Source organism: Sciurus vulgaris, assembly GCF_902686455.1.
Source record: "Sciurus vulgaris genome assembly, chromosome: 19".
NCBI lineage: Eukaryota > Metazoa > Chordata > Mammalia > Rodentia > Sciuridae > Sciurus > Sciurus vulgaris.
Genome location: NC_136480.1, coordinates 30,266,779 through 30,286,400, shown reverse-complemented (window position 1 = coordinate 30,286,400; position 19,622 = coordinate 30,266,779). Strand labels below are relative to the sequence as shown.

At 39.7% G+C, this 19,622-nt stretch overlaps 1 protein-coding gene and 1 pseudogene across 2 annotated transcripts in view; one reads left to right on the top strand and one right to left on the bottom strand.

Annotated features, from left to right (window-relative positions):
* LOC306650222 (uncharacterized protein) overlaps positions 1-19,622 on the top strand; it is a gene marked incomplete at its 3' end in the record, with an annotated part of 207,263 nt that overhangs the window by 119,589 nt on the left and 68,052 nt on the right. The window lies entirely within an intron of this gene.
* LOC306650246 (CCR4-NOT transcription complex subunit 7-like) lies at positions 2,583-6,429 on the bottom strand (annotated as a pseudogene). The gene is made up of 2 exons: positions 5,387-6,429; positions 2,583-3,783 (listed from the first exon to the last, which is right to left on the bottom strand). The product of its transcript is annotated as a CCR4-NOT transcription complex subunit 7-like (transcript).

Here is a 19,622-nt window from a genome sequence, read left to right as displayed (position 1 = left end):
TAATCCTTTTACAAAATAAAAAACAAAAAGTGCTGGGAATGTGGGTCTTTGGTTAAACACCCAAATGAACTCACCTTCTGCCCCTACTCCACCTGGATGTCCCTCTATACACATGAATGAATAATGTCTCGACCTAGCCACCCACACCTGGCCTCCTCTAACAGACAATCAGTGCTCATTCAGATCAGCATCCTGGATATATCATCACTTATTGCCCACCCTGCCATGCAACCTTGTGATCCTGCCCTGGCTCTGCTACACACCCATCCACCCCAGCACAACTGTTTGCTCTGTTTTGGCTCCAGATAACCCTCATTTGTTTGAATGGGACCTTGCTTTTTAAAAATGTGTTGCTAAATTACTAAATGACATTTTATTAGGGCTGGAGGTACTGATCAGTACAAGAACAAGTAGAACAAGTACTGGACATGTGCCTGGCTCTGGATTCTATCATAAGCACCTAATAAAAAAATAGCCAGGTGTGGGGGTACACATCTATAATCCCAATGGCTCAGGGGGCTGATGCAGGAGGCTTGCAAGACTTAGTTCAGCTTTAGCTACATATTGAGACCCTAAGCAACAGAGTGAGTCCTTGTCTTAAAAAAAAAAAAGGGTAGGGTATGGAGGCTCATTGCGTAAGTACCCCTGGATTCAGTCCACACCACCGAAAACAAAACGAATAAAGAAAACCAAACATTAAGTACATGCCCCAATATCCTTCACAGGTATGAGTGCCTATGATTATGTGCTGGCCAGTGAGATCTTGCTCAAGCCCCTGGGCCTCCAGCTCTTTGTTTTTCTCTTCTTCCCCTTGCCTTGATAGTTGCCTCGAAAAGGATGGCAGAATGGAAAACAGGAATGGTCTTGGGCATGAAGGCATGCTTGGAAAACAATGGCAGCTCAGATACCCACCTCTGAACTTTTTTGAAACAAAAGGAAAAAATTTCAGTATCTGGTGGGTGTATTTTTATAGTAGAGGAAAAACAGATGCATTGGATATCTTCCTTGTTCCAATTTCTGTTCATCATCCTCAGATTTGGAAAATAATCTGGGCCAAGAGGCACAGCAACCTTTGTCAGTAATTCCTTTCTCAGTTCTCTGGGAATGGAATGGAGGCACCATAGGAAACTTGTCCAGTACCTAATCTAAGCCCTGAGTTCTCCAGGGGGAGAGTCAGCCCTGAGTTCTGTCCAGGATCCCTCATCTTCCCAGAAGTTACACAGAGAACAGGTCTGTTTCCTCTTGATGCCAGCACTCAAGTCCAAAATCTCAGGGCCCCAGTGACTCTCCTCAGTCCTCTCTCTATAACAGGTGAACACTGGCCCAGATCTCAAGTCCTGCACTGATGGACCATGTGGAAAGTGACTTTTAACAAGCCTTGCTGTTCCCATCTCTACAGTGGGGCTGTGCCAACTAATGACTTGTACCTAAATTAATGCAGAAACAAACAATTTGGGGTCCCAGGACTAGAGGTGAGTGATGCCTCCTCCTATGTTTTGACAAAATATCCAAGGAAAGGGAGGTGGCAGATAAATTTACAGATCTTGGACTAAATACATTAGCCTGAGGGCTAAATGTTGGGCATGCGTAAGAATGAATGTGTGACAGACTTACTTTTAGCCTCTTCCACAACAGAGAAAAAAATTGCTAAAATTGAAATATGTAATTGAATACAGTAGATCCACAAGTTTTTTTGGTTGTTGTTTTGATTTGATTTTTGGTACCAGGAATTGAAACCAAGGTGCTTAACCACTAAACCACATCTGAATATTTTCAAAAATATTTTTAAATTTATTTTGAGACCAATAATATTAATCACAACATCGAGGTGATCTTATATCAAATAGGTATTTTGGACAAAAAAGAAATGTGTGAAATAAGCAAATGCTTCTTTTTCACATGAATTTCTTCTTCTTTTCTTAAATTCAGGTGATAATGCTTTATTTACAAAATTAACATACATTTTTGACATCACTTTAATCCAATTCTTTTCCTTCTTTCTACCACTGATCCCTCTCCCATTCCCCCTCACTCCCTCCCTCCCTCCCTTCTTTGTAGTTAGAAGGGCTTCTGTGTTGATGTTCCTTAATGCTAATTCTGGTGTCTGGGACACTAGTCTTTGTCTTGCTTCCTGTCCCCTGCCCAACTTTGCAATATTCTGCTGTATACCTTGAATTTTTTTGTAGGAAATCATTTCTGAAGTCTTTATTTACAAAAGCTTTAAAAACAAATAATACCCTCTGTTTTGCAAATAATGTTTTGTTTAAAAAGGACCACCCAGTTACAGCATTGTAATATCATGAATAAAGAATGTACAAGGGAAAAAAAACTAATGTTTCTAACATTTGGAGATTTGCTAATATTAGATTTGCTAATATTTGATTGAAGTGTAGATAACAACATTATAACTTGTAGTCCATCATTTTAGGGTAGAGTTAATGATTACCAAAAGGTCTTCCTACACATGCTCTGATCCGGTCACATATTCTGCATGGCTAAATATTTCACAGTCTCTTTTGTCAATATATGTAAAATAGATTTCAAAGATATACACAAAAAATAAACAAGCATTACACTTCTCAGGTAATTTTATTAGCTATATATATATATATATATATATTTTGTGTTTTGTTGTTTTGCACAAATCTCTCCAGTACTTCTTTGTAGCAACTATGAAAGCACAATTTTTGTCTTTTAATTTAATACAAAATATACCTAAAGACTTGTTATCTTTGGACTTTAATGAAATTGATTTGTATAATCAACAATTCAATAGCATCGTTAAGTATGGATATAAAATAAAAAGGGTTAACAGTGATGAAAAAAAAGCAGATCAAAGGAAATATGCTATCATAAAACAAGTGTAGCCTCAATCTCTTGAATGCCAGTTTCCTGGCAGATACTAAATATCCAATCATAAGGATTTTTTTCTTGAAGTGTGTAAAGCTGGTTTGAGAATTCTTCAGTCACAGAGCAGCCTACATATGCCAATTAGAAACTGACAGACACTAGATGTGCTTGGAAGATTAAACACTACATACAGAAAGAGTAGTTACTAAGCTCCTCAGTAGTTTGTTGTTGTTAGTCTTGCTTATTCAACAATTTGCACAATGCCTGTGCAATTATATTCTGTAGGTCAAAAACAAATACTGTAAAAAGTTGGCAGATGGTCATTTTCTAGCTAAGAGCAAGAAAAACCACAATTTCTGATAAAACAGAGGATTGGAATCACTCTCTAAAGTGCACAATTGATGGTCCACAATCTCAAATAGCTAAAACTCCTGCAGAATGGAAGGGAGATACATGAAACAGGAAAATGAATTACAGTCAGTGCTAGTTAATTTAGGAAAGGGGCTGGGGGGACAAGCTCAAGTAGGTAAAGTTTATCAAATTATTCAATATGATGTAGCTTTCCCCACTGTATAAAATATTGCTAACAAATATTTTAAATTAAGGCCAAATTTAACCTGAATATACTTCTATTTATTAAGATCTGAGATAGGAACTGTCATACTTAGTACTGAAAGGCAAAAAACAAATAGGCTACAAAAGGGGAGAAAAGGTACTGTCTATTGTTCAAATGATTCAATCAGAGATAAAACCTATATACAAGCATGTGTGTAGGACAAATAAAATAAAAAGAACTATTTCATGTCATGACTGCTTGCTGGCTTCCTCTTCATATGCATTCCCTGTGCCATTCTGTACATAGGATGAACCAGAACCAAGGCCATACAAATGACCACAATATTTGGCATCATCAATACGATCTTCAAAGAACATCTAAAAAGGAATTTTGAAGAAGAAGAAAAGATAATTTTAACCAAAAGGTACCTTGCAATTTACATTTCAGTGATGTTAAGTACTGACTGTTTTAACTATATTGACAGTTTTTTTCTATGATGTTCCTTTGAAGCCACACACAGACATTTAACAAATAAGACTGATGTCCTCAGGAAGTACAGAGCTCAAAGAAAACCAGAGACTATACAAAAAAATGTATAAATACATGTCTTTCTCATTAACATTTAGAGCTCTTTTATGAGAATTTTTAAGCATGGAAAAATGGCAGACATTTTTATTCCATTAATTTAACAATACTCAACAGTAAAAATGAATGAAAATAGCTAATGATGGTGGAGAAAAAAAATGAAGGTTTTAGTGCAGAAAAATAATGAAATTTTTAAGTGGCCTTGTATCTACAAGGAAGGCTGAGATGACTAAAAATAAAAACTAAATTAGTTATGGAAAGTAAAATATGAACTTCCACACTAGGCTACAGTGTTTGAAAAAGCCAAGAAAAGTAAAGATAACAAATTAGTGCCAGAAATCCACCATTAATTAAACTACTAAAGCATTTGCATAAAATGCAAATCTGAAAAATTTTAAAAGTAGTTTTTAATTCTGTAATGAAGCACTGGAAAAAGTAAAAAAATAAAGTATTTTCTTGTCATAAATGGACAATTCAAATCTTCTGAATTAATAGTACTAAAACAGATTTAATGCTTTCTATTATTATTAATACATTTCTGCAAAAATATTTAGGTCCCAGTCTCAGTCAACTCCTTAATATCTAGGAGAACATACTCCACATGAAATATTTTGCAAAAAGCAAAACTGTTTTATAGGGAAAAAATACATGCTATTTTGTTTTTGCACCGCCCATTTCCTTTTTATGTTTACCTGCAAGGTATAACTGTGCCTAACAATTACATAACCTAAGCGTAGACTTGAGTTCATTAAATTTCTTCTACATCTAATGAATTTATATTTGAGGTACTGATCACATATGACAATTCTTTCCAATCTTTTGATTTAGCTTCTACTTTTAGATTTATTTAACCCCTTCAGAATCCAAAACTCCTTTGTAAGACTCAATCCAATAAAAAGCATGAGTCCTACTCTACAAAATCTTCAAAGCAATAAAGAATGGTACAAGCAAATGAAATTTTACCATTAAGTTTCAGGTCTGTAAAAAAGGCCATACTAGGGATTAAATTCCCTAACTTGGTGTAAGTAGCACTAAAATCTAAGATCTGTGGAGTTCTCCTTCTAGTAGTATGTTTGATCCTAGAGAAAATGTACTAGCCTCTGCCTATTTTCTCACTTGAAAAATAATAAAGTTGTATCTACATGATTTCTAAGGCAGTTTAAAATTTTTAAGCTTTTATCCTATGAAGAACTTATTCTTCCTTTTCCTTCAGAACTACATTTCAAGATGACCTATTTTTAAATATTTTCACTTAAGTGTGGTGAATGTTACTTATATGGTACCTCTAACTACACTTTTACTTAGTAGGTTCTTAGTGCCTAAAATTTTGCCAACAGATCTTTAATGTTCTCAACCTAATATCCAAGTGAGAAAAAGGCACTGATGTCTTCATATTTCTCTCATTTTGAAAAAGGTCATTCCTGTAAGCAATGAATCAGATCCTGCCTGATGTTGTGGTCCTATCCTTTCCAGATCTAACTGTTCAGCAACTTACTGCAATCCACATTTAAGATTTTTGCAGCTCTTCATGAGGTACTTCACATCATAAATGACAGTAAAAAAAACAATCAAAGGACCTCAAAGAAGTCAAGTTCTTCTTTGGGCAAATTAGAATTGGTAAGGATTTTGATTAAATAGCCAAAATCATAACCACTGTGAAATGATAACCGTTTAACCCCTTCACAGAGGACCACCCTTGAAGTCATAAGAAGTTCTGCAAAGTACTGGGTCTCAATTCCTTCCTCCTCATGGTTTTTAAATTGGATACCAGATGTTGTCAGTAGCTCTATAGAATCCTGGGCATACATGTTCTCCATCAAATTAAATTTAAAATTAAACTGCCAGGTTGAAGTTCCTGGAGGGTATTCTCCTTGTTCATTCATAAATGTCAGTCCTAGCTAAATTATCTTTAACAGGTCTATGTTACATCACAATAGTTGGTACTGATTGTCAGCATTGCTCCTGAATTCTCCAATGGGTCTCACAACCACACCTGGAAACTCCGTGTCCATAACAACGTAATTGTATTTTCATATAACTTGATGAATTTTCTTCATCTCTTCATCCAGGTTACAAGCCCAAACTTCACAAATTCTTTGGCTATGATCTACAGTTGCTGCTGGCATAGTGAGGGCACAAGGGAGTCTAGATGCCAAGCATCAAAATGTTATGTTTGAAAAAAAAAAAGTTATGTTTGTTTGAAGATCTGTTTCATAAAATACTTTGTCCTTTATTTGTGTACAGACACTTTGGAATGACACTGTAAACACTGCTCTCCTCCACTTCCCTCTCTATGCTGCTCCAAATGCCCTGAAGAGTCACCAAAGGCCTTCTCATTACTGTAGGTATCATCTCTGCAGGCTCCCAGAGAAACAGGACAGCACAGACGCATTCATGTCACAGATAACTCTTTTCCCTGGCAGAGAGCCAGTGTGAAGATTCTGATATTTACTAAAACCAGATTGACTCCCAAGTATGTGCTGCACCGTAGCTTCTCACATGTCCTAGCGGGGACGCTAGATGATGATGCAACACTACCTTGGATTTTTTTATGAGAATCTTTAGCATTTTTATAAAACAATGTAATCAGTTTTCCAAAAATATAGGGCTATTTTTGAAGCATTTTGAGCATTGAAGGACATGATGGGGAAAGCACCTGGCATAGTGTGGCTGCATGACTCTGAGAGGCCCCAATGCCTTTGTGAGGACATACATGCTGTTCTTATCTGGAATGTCCTTCCTTTGGCCTTTTATCAAGTTTCTGTTCATCCTTCAATACCAAGTTGTTTAGGAAGAATTTCAGATGCCTACACCCAGCCAATCAGGTTCTTTCTCTGGAGACTTTGAATCTGAGCAATGATAAAGAGACAACAGAAAGTCCTACAGTGTGCTCACATTGCAGCAGCATCCATGGAGGGCTGTGCAGGGTTTTGGGCACTGTGATCACCTGGCACAGCCCAGCTTCTCACTGAAATTTACCATCAGGTTCCCTTGACCTCTCCAGTATCTTTTAACTTGTTGTTTTTTATATAAAGAACTAAGTTTATTTTCTGCAGCTTGTAACCCAAGTCCCCAACTGCTGTCTCATCTCTGCAGCATTGAGTCAGCCATCAGAATGAAAGCTATTTACACAGAGTTATAAAGAGGCTCTCCTTTTCAAGACCCAGTCTTGAGAAAATGGCCATGATCAGACACCTGGTCTTCCTCATTCTGAGATGTGTGGGGCTGGCTGGCCAGGAGAGCATAGATAGCTCTTGTTTGCCAAGGAGCTGTGCACATCTTGTGCTCAAAGCCTGAAAGAAGGTTGTTAGGGGCCGTTATGGTTCATTGTTAGCTCCCAGAAAATGCTCTGCAGACACAGGTCTCACACAAGAAACTTTTATTTTATGCAGATGATTCACGTCCAATAGGGGGAAAGGGAAAAAAGAAAGAGGGATCATGGCACAAGGTTTCTCTCAGACATAGAAATTTCACGGGCTGAGAGGAACCAATCACGGAGGAGTATTCTTACAGACTGACTGATGGACCAATGACATATTAGAAACTAACATGGGAGGCAGGAAGATTACAGCAGCGTAAGCCAGAAATTCCTGTAACGTGAGAGGTGGGAAGAACGCAGACTGACAGGTGATGGGGAGGCTGGAAATTCCTCGAATGGGAGAGGCTGGCATAACGCAGATTGACAGGTGGTGGGGGAAGCCAGATTCCTTACAAAGGTGATGAACACCACAGAGCTAGAGAGTAGCAAAAGGCCAGGTCCTGTGTAAACATGCTCCTTTAATCCTGCTGGACTTCTCCACATGCAGGGCAGGGACCTTGCTCTCTTGCTCACCAGTCTTCTCTGCTTCCAGTATCTGCTTGACACACAGATGGCACTGAAAACATCCTTCCTCTCATGCTAATCAAGAATTATCATCAGTTGCAATGTGTAAAGGGAGAGACCATGGCTCAGGTGAACAGAGTTGTCCAAGGTCATCCCCTGGGCTGCAGGGTCCCAATGTGACCAGACCCAAATATTAGTTATCCCTCAGCCTGAGAGGTAGCTGCAACCATGGGAAACACTGTAGGACAACTTTCATTCATTTTGTAAGGAGTTCTCATGGAGCAGTGGAGTGGCAGAGTGGCCAGGCAATGAGCAGTGGCAGGTGTAGGCATGAGCTTCATTAAAATCCATGGCTGATCACGAAGAGCAGAGCCACTTGAGGTGCTGCTGGATATTGGTGGAATTGGCCCAGTCAGTCTGCAAAAATTTCCAGTATTAGAGGGGAAAACTTGCAATCCCACTGTGTTAAATAGGCCCATAGAGGAAGAGCCCTGTGGGCAGAATACAGGGGATAAAGTGGGTGGAGTGGGCATAGTGCTGAAGAGCATCACAGAGAGGAGCCCGGATGTAGAGCAAAGCCTGTGAGAGAAAGTCAAGAGGGCCCAGTGGAGCCAAAGTGGTGGGCGGAGCTGGTGGGGTGGAGCCAAGCTGAGCAAATGGAGTCAAAGATGTAGAATCAGTGGGGAGGTAGGACTAGGGGAAGCACGTGGGAGGCTCGCCTCACCTAAAGCTGCTCAGGTGATATAGGAACTGGGACCAGGAGCCCCACAGGTGAGTGGAGGGTATTTTGGTTGCATCCACAGGAGGCTAAGGGAGCCAGGAGAGTCACATATGTCTGCAAACCCTGTCAGAAGTCACTGCGTGATCAGCAGGAAAGAAGGTCCCGTGGGCTCTTGGGGTCCCCCTTATACAATCAGGCAATGGAGGGGAACTGAAGACTCTGAGGCGCAGCCTTCCTTAGTCCCTCCCTCATGAGATGCTGTGAACATTCCATATATTCAGGTACGTTGGGCTCTGTGGAGGTCCTGGAAGGGGTCCTGAGGATGTCACCTTGGAAACTTTCTTGAGAGCAACCATTGTACCAGTGTGTTCAGGGAGAGTTCTCCTGCTACCTGCTGTGTAGATGGTGAGACCCGGAGGTCCAGAGAGGGTAAGCCTGTGGAGTAGCTGCCACTTGCTGGAGCCTGGTCTGGAGCCCACACTGCTCACTCAGACACTGGCAGGGGCTTTCTGCCACCTGGGTGTGAGACAGGCATAGATGGAGAATGCAGCCTTGACCCTGCCAGGACCACCTTGTGAAACTCACTGTATCTGTAAAGTAGGGCAAAGAGAGACATCTGCCTCTTGGGCTGTTGTGAAGCCAAGCCCCAGCTTCATGATTCTCTAAAAGGCAGTTTGCCCTGGATGGGGTGGGGATCTGCCTTTTGAGAGTGCTATCATTTAGTTTTCTGTATGGAAATATAAACCCCTTGTAGATTTTAAAAAAGAGCTATTTTGTATGAAGCTCTGCTGTAGGTGAGAGGACATATATGTGAGCAAAACAGTCAGGAATCCCTGCTCCCACTCTGGTGTGGGCTGCTGTGCCACTGGTCTGACTCAAGAATTCAGGCACTAAAATAACATGGGGCACTGACCCCTTTAGGCATCTGATCTAATGTTACCATCCACAGCAAAATTTCACCTGCTTCTTTATTCTAAATTACACCCCTCATGTCACTTAGCTCCTGCCAATGCCTTCCTACCTGTAAGATAAAGGCCTCCTTAAGGAGCTATCCCGTCTTTGCTCCCCATCCCTCCCCTAGGTTGCAAGAGCACCTACCTGTCTCACCGCTACCAGTACATACCTCTCTGATTGAGATGGGTTTTCCCTTTGTTAGACATGCTAACTTCTGATAAGATGCTAGATGGCGCCAGAACTGCACATAAGACGTTCTAGATTCCACCAGAACATCTGTCTATTTATTGGCTTGGTTACTGGAAGTTTGAGAAAGAACTTCAAAGCTACTGTTTTACAAACGATCTTTTTTTGGGGGAGAGTAACAACTCATAATGAGTTTTATATATGGAATGAATTGTCTAGCTATGAAAGGGAGCATTAATACACTTAGAAACCAGTGCAGTGTTCATTGTCATCAGGAGAAGACAATGCAGGTAGATAGATGATAAATAGATAGATATTCATGTATTTTTTTTCCTCAAAATTTTATTGAGAATTGAGGTCAGGGTCTCAATTCAGTCATGGCCTCTATCACAGCTACTATCTCTCAGATGCTGTAGGAATCTTTGCTAATGTTGGAGGCATGTTGTGTTCTTTTCTAAGCTTTGTTTATTATAAGCCAATTCATAGAATGTATATGTGTATATATAGACATATATTTACACACATGTATGTGTAATTGTATATCAGAGATGCCAAGTTATTTTACTTTTATTTACTCATTGAACATCTGTAGACCCCAGAGAAGTATCAGTAGTTTTTGCAAAAAGCAGACTTTAAGTCTCTCTGATATGAGAAGAATTTGTGGCATTTAGCAGAACTTGCCACCATGGGCATGTGTATCAATCGAATATCTATATGTATACCTATACCTATACCTATATCTATATATCTATATATTTTTTCCCTCTGAGGCACAGGGGATTCAAACTGAGGCCCTTGTGCATGCTAGGCAAGCACTCTCCAAAATGAGCAATTTCTTCAGTCCCTCAAATATAAGATGATGGCATAACTAAGAAATGGAATAAAAGTGGTTGAACCTGATTTGCTTATAATTACAGATATTTCATATACCTATAACTATATGTAATTGCATAATTAATGTGTATATATTTTGTACACACACACACATGTGCTTATAATAGATTTTTTTTTTTTTTTTTTGGTACTGGGGATCGAACTCAGAGCCTTGTGATTTCGAGGCAAGCATTCTACCAGCTGAGCTATCTCCCCAGTCCATGCTTATAATTTTGACTCTAGAACAAGCAGAGCATGGTGATGGATCATGGTGGGGGAAAGGGTCAAAAGACCAATGACAGTTTCTGAATTCTTTTCTGGTGCAATCTAGGGGGTTATTAACTTCCAGTACCGGATGGGTCTGAAAGATGCCATGAGCATGAAAAGAGCACTGATTTTGAGGAAGGATCTTGTGTGGTTTCTGATGCCTCCTAGATATCCACATGGACTGGTCTGCAGGTGAGAGCAGAGGGCTGGGAAGATGACGGACACTTGGGAGGCAGAAGAGGTGGAGAATGCTTCCTGCCATGAGACTGAGGTGACCTTGGGTGGGGGTGAGCATAAAGAATCACAGAGGTCCTTGCTCTGAGATGGGGACATGCCTATATTTAGCAAAGGAGAAGACCATGCAGGAGACAGAGAGCAGGGGCCTCCAGTTAGGGGTTTGGAAAACCAGGGAAATGGAACAACAGGTACTTCTGGGAAGAGAGAATTGTAAAAAGAAAGGCAGGGCCTCTTGTACTAAAGACCACCCAAAAGTGAACTTGAGGGCAACCAAGGAGGGACCATTAGATTTGGTGCCATAGATGTTTCTGATGCTCTCAGTGGCACCAGTGTCCACAGGTGGTGGGAACTCAAGCCAACTGGATGACTTATGGAAGAATAGAAGGTGGAACACCGAAGGCCACAGCTGGAGAACACTTGTCTGATTTTGGACAATGAACTGAAGGAAGACCCAGCCTGGCATTAGCATTGGTGGTCTGAGATGTGGGAGGAGGTGATTCCAGAAAGTGCATTTTTCTTTTGTTTGTGGCTGCAGAAATCTCTTTCTGTTACTATATTTACCAGCTGTATACTATAGGTTTTTTCCTGTAAAATTTGGAAACACAATAGTGAATACTGGAGTCTGAGATTGGTGCTGGGAGAGGGTATGGGGTGAGAGTGGAAGATGTGTAATTCGATATAATTACTATGCATTTGGAAATATCAAGCTTGATCCCATTAAAATGTGCAATTAATATGCATGAATTTAAGAACACATGAGACTAATGATTCTCTTCTATCACTGAGTGGTAGACCCTCAACACTTGGGGAGGATATTTTTATCCTCATGCTTTAACTCTTGCTTGTGAAAGTGGTCACTGCCAGTCACCTGTGAAGATAACTGTATCAGTCTTTTCTTATTTATCAGGATCTTAACAATAATGGCAAATGCCGGCCATACATCATTTTTCTTATGTGGTGTTTGGTGGTGGTGGTGGTGGTTAAATAATTTAGGAAGGAATAGGACAGAGATGAGGTGCCGTCTTGTCACAGCATGACAGGGTTACCTGATGTTCACTGAAATCCTTAAGATGCTACCATCCACCCATGGTCAAGGTGGTTTTTGACAGATTTATCATTTAAGAACTTCCTTCTCTTCTCTTTTTTTCTATACTATCCTTTGTGATCAAGCCACTGAATCTGGCCACCCTGAAATGGAGAAGGAGAGTAAGCTCCACCTGAAGGAGGGGTGCTGACCACCTGCATGGTTTTCAACTCTTCCATTAGATTTTTCTATTCCCTTCACTTACTACCTATGTAGCCATTTACTTATTTATGTCAGTAAACACATATTCAATGGTTACTTTCAGTTTTATTTCAGTATTAAAGCTACATATTTTACTAATCATATTCTTTGGTGTTTGGCTCTTGAAACATCTTACACCTTAGTTCTCAGGTCATTTGTCAGATGTCCACATTTGGGACATTTTCCTCCTCCTCCGCCCTCTCCTCTGCCTCCTCATTCTGCTATGTTCAGGCTCATTTTGTATTTCCTCACCAGATCCTAGAATCAGGCATTTCTCCAGGGAAATAGAGTCCTTGTTAATGGTAGCTATTAGGGCCAGCTGTATAATTGACAGGCCGAACGCAAAATAAAAATATAGAGTACTTGTTCAAAAAGCAGATAACCTGTGCCATTAACATCATGCAACAGAAATCTATTTCCTCTGTGATGTCTTTAGTTCATGTGCATTTTATTTGTCCTTTAGTATCCTCCTCATTACAGAAAAATCAGGATTTTAAATTATTTGCAAGATTTTTAAAATTATCTTTAATTATGCAATGTCAATTCTAAATTCAAACTTAAAAGCCAGTCATTTTTTGTACCTTGCACACTCATGTTGAGTTCATTCATACCAGAGCAGTGAAAATGTTACACACAACCAATGTGATTTTTTTTCACTATACCTCAATAACCGCTAACATATTTTTCCATTGGTTTGTTAGTGACTTAGAATGAACTAAAAGGAAGACAACTGTTGATGGACCATGGTTTCCCTTTCCCTTCACATCATCAGCTGGAGAGGGGGATAAAACAGTGAAGTACCATGAGTGACAAAGGATAAGGGAGGTGTTCTTGGTCTTAGGGAAAAAATTCACTGCCTTCTTCTGCACTTTAATTCCAATTGGAACCCAAAGAGTGGTATTTTTGGGCTTCAGTGCCCTCCCTCTTTGTACTTTTACATGGATAGGACACACCTTGTACCACCTCTCTCAGTTCCTACATTTCATCACCCCCCACACTTCTCTGCTATTAGGAATAAAAACTCCTCAACATGCATGAGTTGGTCAGATGCAGTATACATGCAGGTTTCATATGTGTGCTGTGTTCATACATGTGGCCCATATTCTTTTTGAAATTCACCTATAAATTGTACAAAGATACAATTAATAAAAATTTATGATAGCCAGAGCACAGTATTTATCAAGGAGAGGGCTACATTGAGCAGGGATCTGGACTGTGTTGGAGGAACACCCATGATGTTATTCCTTTTTGGCCTGCCTGCCTCCTCCTCCTTCTCCTTTTATCTCTGTCTCTTCCTTTCACTCCCACTCATACTTTCTTTCTCACTTTCTCTCTCCCTCCCTTCCTCTCTCCATTCTTCTTTCTCATCCCTGTCTTTCCTCCATAGTTGTGAGAATGCTAAGTAGGATATTTTTAGTCTTAAAAATTTTATAACTCTGCATTATAGCATTGTAAACAATAAGTACAGAATTGTGCAAAAAAATAGAATTTGTTTATTCACTGAATAAGTGCACCTCACTTTATTCTAACCCCATTCTCTGGCAAACCAACATGTTACTTTCTGTGTGTGTGGGGGGGGGTGTACATTGCTTGGTACCAGTTGTTGAACCCAGAGAAACTTAACCACTGGGTCATATCCTCAGTCCTTTTTTGTGTTTTTAGAGACAAAGCGTCATGAAGTTTCTTCAGGTATTCCTAAGGTTCTGAGGTTGTCTTTGAGCACACCGTTGTCCTGTCTCAGCTTCCCGGGTCCCTGGGATGTTTCATTGAAATTGACTATTTTAAATACCTCAGGTAAGTAGTATCATACAGTATTTGTTCTTCACTTAGCATAATTCCAGACTTTTTAATATTGTCATAAATGCCTGGATTCATTTTTGTTTTTCAGGTTTGAACAATCTACTCCTGTAATTCTTCATGTGTCATAGACGTGAAGTGTTTCTATACCTTGGGTCTTGTACAGGATGCTGTTATGAGCATGCAAGTGGTGACATCTCCTAGAGATCTTGATTTCAGTTCCTTTTGATGTGTACCCAGAAAAAGGGTGGTGGTAACATCTAGTTGTTCTGCTTTTCATTTTTGGTGCAAATTCTCTGCTGGTTTCCATAATTGTAGTACCATTTTACAGTCCCCTGATAACATGAGTTTGACAGTTTCTCCATATCTTCTGTAGCCATTCTGTTTTTGCTTTGTTGATAATCGACATTCTAACAAGTGTGTGGCAATTGCTCATATTGGCTTTCTTTTTATTGTTTCTTTTGAGAAAATAGCAGGTGTATATATTCATGGGTAGGAGCCATGTACTTTTCAAAGCAGTGTGAAATTATTGAGTTAATTGGAATGTTTATTGTGATTTTGATTTGTATTTTTTTGATAAGTTGATAAAGATTATCTATTATTGCCTGTGGATCATTTGTATGTCTTCACTGAAGAAATATGTTTGGATCATTTGCTGTATTGTTTTGTTTTTGTTTTTGGTAATGGGGGTTGAACCCAGGGTGCTTAACCACTGAGCCACATTCCCAGCAATTTTTATATTTTATTTTGAGACAGGTTCTCTCTCAGTTGCTTAGGGCCTCACTAAATTGCTGAGAATGGCTTTGAACTTGTGATCCCCCACCTCAGCCTCCTGGACCACTGGATTCCAGGTGTGTGCCACTGTGCTTATGGGGATTGTGAAGATGAACTGAAAGGAGCAGTGAGGAGAATAGGTATAGGATTCCTGGCTGGGGGTCAAGCAGGGTCAAGAAGGATGGAGAGGTTCACCTACTAGGTTCTATGCACAGGGAGCAGCACCAGCTGGGCAGCAAGATGGCCTTTATCCACTCTGCAGAGATGCGAAGAAGCCACACAGGGGTCTGTGAATTTGGAACTGAAGCATGATGAATAAAGTGGGCTGTGTAAAATAAGCATGGAACCCTCACTGTGACCTCTGACAATCACACACTATTGTCATTATGGCCCCTGTGTTGAAAAACTATTCTGTCACTTCTGACACTCACATAATACCCTCATTCTGACCTCTGACACTCACATACTATCCTCTTTGTGGCTTGTTATACACACACAAAACCTAATTCTTACCTCTGTAACTTATGTAATACCCTCACTATGGCCTCTGAGGCTCACCTAACATCATCACTGAGGTATCTTACATTCATATAGCATCCTTACTGCAGCATCTAACACTCCCATAATACCCATTAATACCATAATACTCATTATTACCTCTGATGTTCACACAATATATTAACTGTGCCCTCTGACCTTCATGTAATGGTCTTCACTCTGTCCTCTGAAATGCACATCATATCCCCAATATGGCCCATGACATTGACAAAATATCTGTAGTGATGACTCTGTCACACATATAATATCTTGACCTGGCCCCTAATACTCATCATATCTTCACTATGATACTCATATACTACCCTCACTTTGACCACTGACACTCATAATACTCTCACTGTGACCTCTGACATTTACATAATACCCTCCTATGACTCAGGCACTTAATATCATCACTGTAACCTATGATAGTCAAATTACCCTCACTCTGAACTCTGATGCTAACATGCAATTTGTGTGACCTCTGACACCCACAAATACCCTCACTGTGTCCTGTGGTACAGAACACCCTAAATGTTTTCTCTTTAATTCACATGATACTCTCATGATGTCACTTGATACTCACCAAATATCCTCACTATTTTATCTCACATTCACTTATTTTACTCATTGTAACGGCTGAAAATCACATAATACCATCACTTTTGGTAATATGGCCATTTTGACAATATTTCTGCCTATCCAAGAACATGGGAGATCTTTCTATCTTCTAAGGTTTTTCTTAATTTCTTTCTTTAGTGTTCTATAGTTCTCATTGTAGAGGTCTTTCACCTCTTTTGTTAGATTGATTCCCATGTATTTTATTTTTTTCAAAGCTATTGTGAATGGGATAGTTTTCCTAACTTCTCTTTCTGAAGATTCATCACTTATGTATAAAAATGCATTAGATTTATGAGCATTGATCTTATATCCTGGGAAGCTTCTCTTAAGTAGTGGAATTTCATGGGCTAAGGACCCATTGCTGGTGACAAAGTTCACAGGTTAACGGTTGTATGAGTGACTGCCGAGAATTTTCGCAGACTGATGTTCTGGGTTATAAAATGGTGTGTGTGAGGAGGGGGCAGAATAATGGTGGCAGCAAAATGGTAGCTGTGATGCCAATAGTAGGTACACAGGTTAGCTTAGAAAATGGACAAGGTGTGGAGATTTACTGTAATATAATATAAAGCTTCTCCCCCACCCTTTACTCTGCAGTCATTTCCCCTGCTTCCCAATATACAACCTAGCTTGTCAGCCTGTGAACGTCCTAGCTAGCTATTTCTTCATCATTCAGCTGTCAAGTATCCTTCTCTGTTATTGGTCCCTGTTACCCTACAGAAATTGACTCCTTAAGAATGGTGCCCCCACCATTTTCACGCTCTCTCTCCTACTCACTTTCATGCTGTCTCCTCCATTTCACTCTCTCCTGCACGTGTGCACCCTTTTTCTTTTCCTCTTATTTTCTCTCTCACCCTGCAGGGAGACACTCTGTGTGCTTAATAAACTCATATGTGTTCCTGTGTCCACAGTGAATTCTGGGTTCTTACACTTACTGCTTTCAGTTTCATTTTTCTCAAATTAGACCACAATGGAACAATCCATGGAGTTCAGGAAAGAAAGGTGGGTGTTCCCTGAAGCAAAAGGGACTCTGAAAGTTGCTGGGATGATCTCTCTGTATTTCCCTTTATTCCCAGAAGGATTCCCTCTGAATTAGCCCAAGGCATACTAGCCTTTATCCTAGGTTTCCAGCAGTCAGCTCTCAAATATATTAACCTTACCTCCTCAGTATGGAAGTGTGATTGTATAAGGGGCCAGGCCTGACCAAGAAACCAGAGCATTGGCTGCTCTCAGGACTCATCTTGGTCTCCAGTTTTGTTACTGAAAACTTGGTCCTTGTCCCCAATGTCAATCCAAAAATAAGGACATGATTTTAAAGTCCTATTTATTTGTAAGCAAAAAAGAAACACAGGGACTCCTGATCCAGAGGCAGTAGTTCTGCCCTTCAGGGAAAACAGACCTATTTTAGAGAAGGTATGCAAAGACTGCATTCCAGGTGGGCCCTGGTAGGGGGTCTCAGGTGTATCCTGATGGTGTATTAAAATTCACTTGTAATTTGGGATTCAGCCATTTCCTAGTTCTTCTGGTGACCTCTCCTTCCAGTGGAGAACATACAACTCAAGGGAATTTTGTTCCTTGCCCCAAGTTTAGGGAGTGGGAGAGGGAGAAGAGAAAAATACAAATAAGTCACTTTTAAAATAATCAGCAAAGTCTTTGTTTAAAAGTCACACTGAACCACTGTTATACTCTCACTTCCATTTTAAAGTTTTTCTTTTATTTCCCCACATTAGAGTTCATTCTTTGTAAAATGAATTCCATTGTTTTGAAAAATGGCAGGCTTTCATTTATATTTCAACTCAGCAGAGTACAGGAGAATTCCTTCACCTTAAAAATAACCTAGGTGGTGTGTGTGTGTGTGTGTGTGTGTGTGTGTGTGTTATTGTTGTATTTGTTTTTGCTTTTTTGGGAAAAGAGTCTTGTTGGGATGCACAGGATGTACTCACTCTTGTGGGTTCATACTGTCCTGCCTCAACTTCCTAAGCAGCTTGGGCTGCAGGCACAGGATGCCAGGTCACATCTGCTTTTTATCTAAAGGCTGTATTTTTGTCTAACCCTAAAACCCAGTAGTTTCTAGTTTACTCTACATTGTCTCCTTTTCAGGAATGTCATGTAAATGGAGTGAAATAAGTACCCTTTGTATCCTGGTTTCTTTGACTTAGTAAAATGCATTTGAGTTTCATTCTTATTGTTGAGCTAATCAATAGGCTACTCTTTTTTGATGCATAGACATTTCTTGGAAGAAGTACATTTGCTTCTCCATGAATTTGCAAAAGAATGTCTGCATTCCATCCAACTTACTGTGTCACTGAATGAAGCTGTGTCAACACTTGCATATGCAGCAGTGGTCCACCTAGTGGTTTGAATATAGTCCATGCCACTCTGCTACTGAGGCTTCTTTTAAAATGAACACGTTTTCTTTTCCTTTTCTCCCTCTCCTCCTCCTTCACTTGGGGGCAGGGAACAAGATTAAATTTTTGCATTCTAATCCCAATTATCTGTCTTTGAGTGCCCACCCACCAATGGAACCAAGTTATTAAGACATCAAGGATGACACCAGAAGATCTCAAGAATGGCTGTCTCCTAAAGTAACATGCGAATCCCAATTCCCCCACAGGGATTCCTGACAGGCAGTCTCTGAAAATCTTCCAAAAAAAAAATTACCAGTTTCCTTCAATGAGCAGAATCACAGTCTCTGTGTCTGGAGGTCTCTGTGCTTCCCCTTTGGTAGCAAAGCACTAAGCCTACATTCTTTGTTTTTCTCAAAAACATGACCTCCTTGATAAATTTGCATTCAGTGACATGCCTTCAGTAACAGACACTATTTCCGTGGGCATCAGTTTACAAATAATTTGAGTAAATAATCACTGTGTCATAGGGTAACTTTATTAAGGATAAAATCTCAGTGCCCCTTCTCCAGAAGAACATATTTGACTTCCAAACAAAAATCAAGGAGACTTCCTATGATCTGCAATCAACCACTATTTGTTATTCTTGGGTTTTGTGTAAAGTTCTGTTACTTATAAGGATCTTCCAGTACTTTTAACTTTATTTCCCCAGTGACATGTGCTGTTAAGCATCTTTTCATATGTTGACATGATGTGTATAGTGCTTCTTTGGTGAAGGTTCTTTTCATGTCTCCATCTTCCCCCTCCACTATTGTCACTTTCTACAACACTGTGGCACAGTATCCTATCATTTTAATTAGTTGAACATGACCAAGAATCTAGGCACTACTGTTGTAGATTTTGATTATTTTATCATTAAGTAGGTATATATGCTGTAACCTATTTTATAACTTATCTCTAATTTTGGCTATTTCTCTACATCATGGTAATGAGGTTACAACACAGTCTTTCACACATGCCAGGCAATCACTCTACTACTGAACTATAATTTCAGCCCCAGCATTTGTTCTTTTGTGACTGACAATTCACTTGCAATAATGTCATCAAACTTCAAAAATTACTTGCTGAAGAATTTGTTCCTCTGTTCCACACTGAATAATATTCCATAGTATGGCCAGGCTATGTTTTATTTGTATCTTCAGATGCTTTTGGAC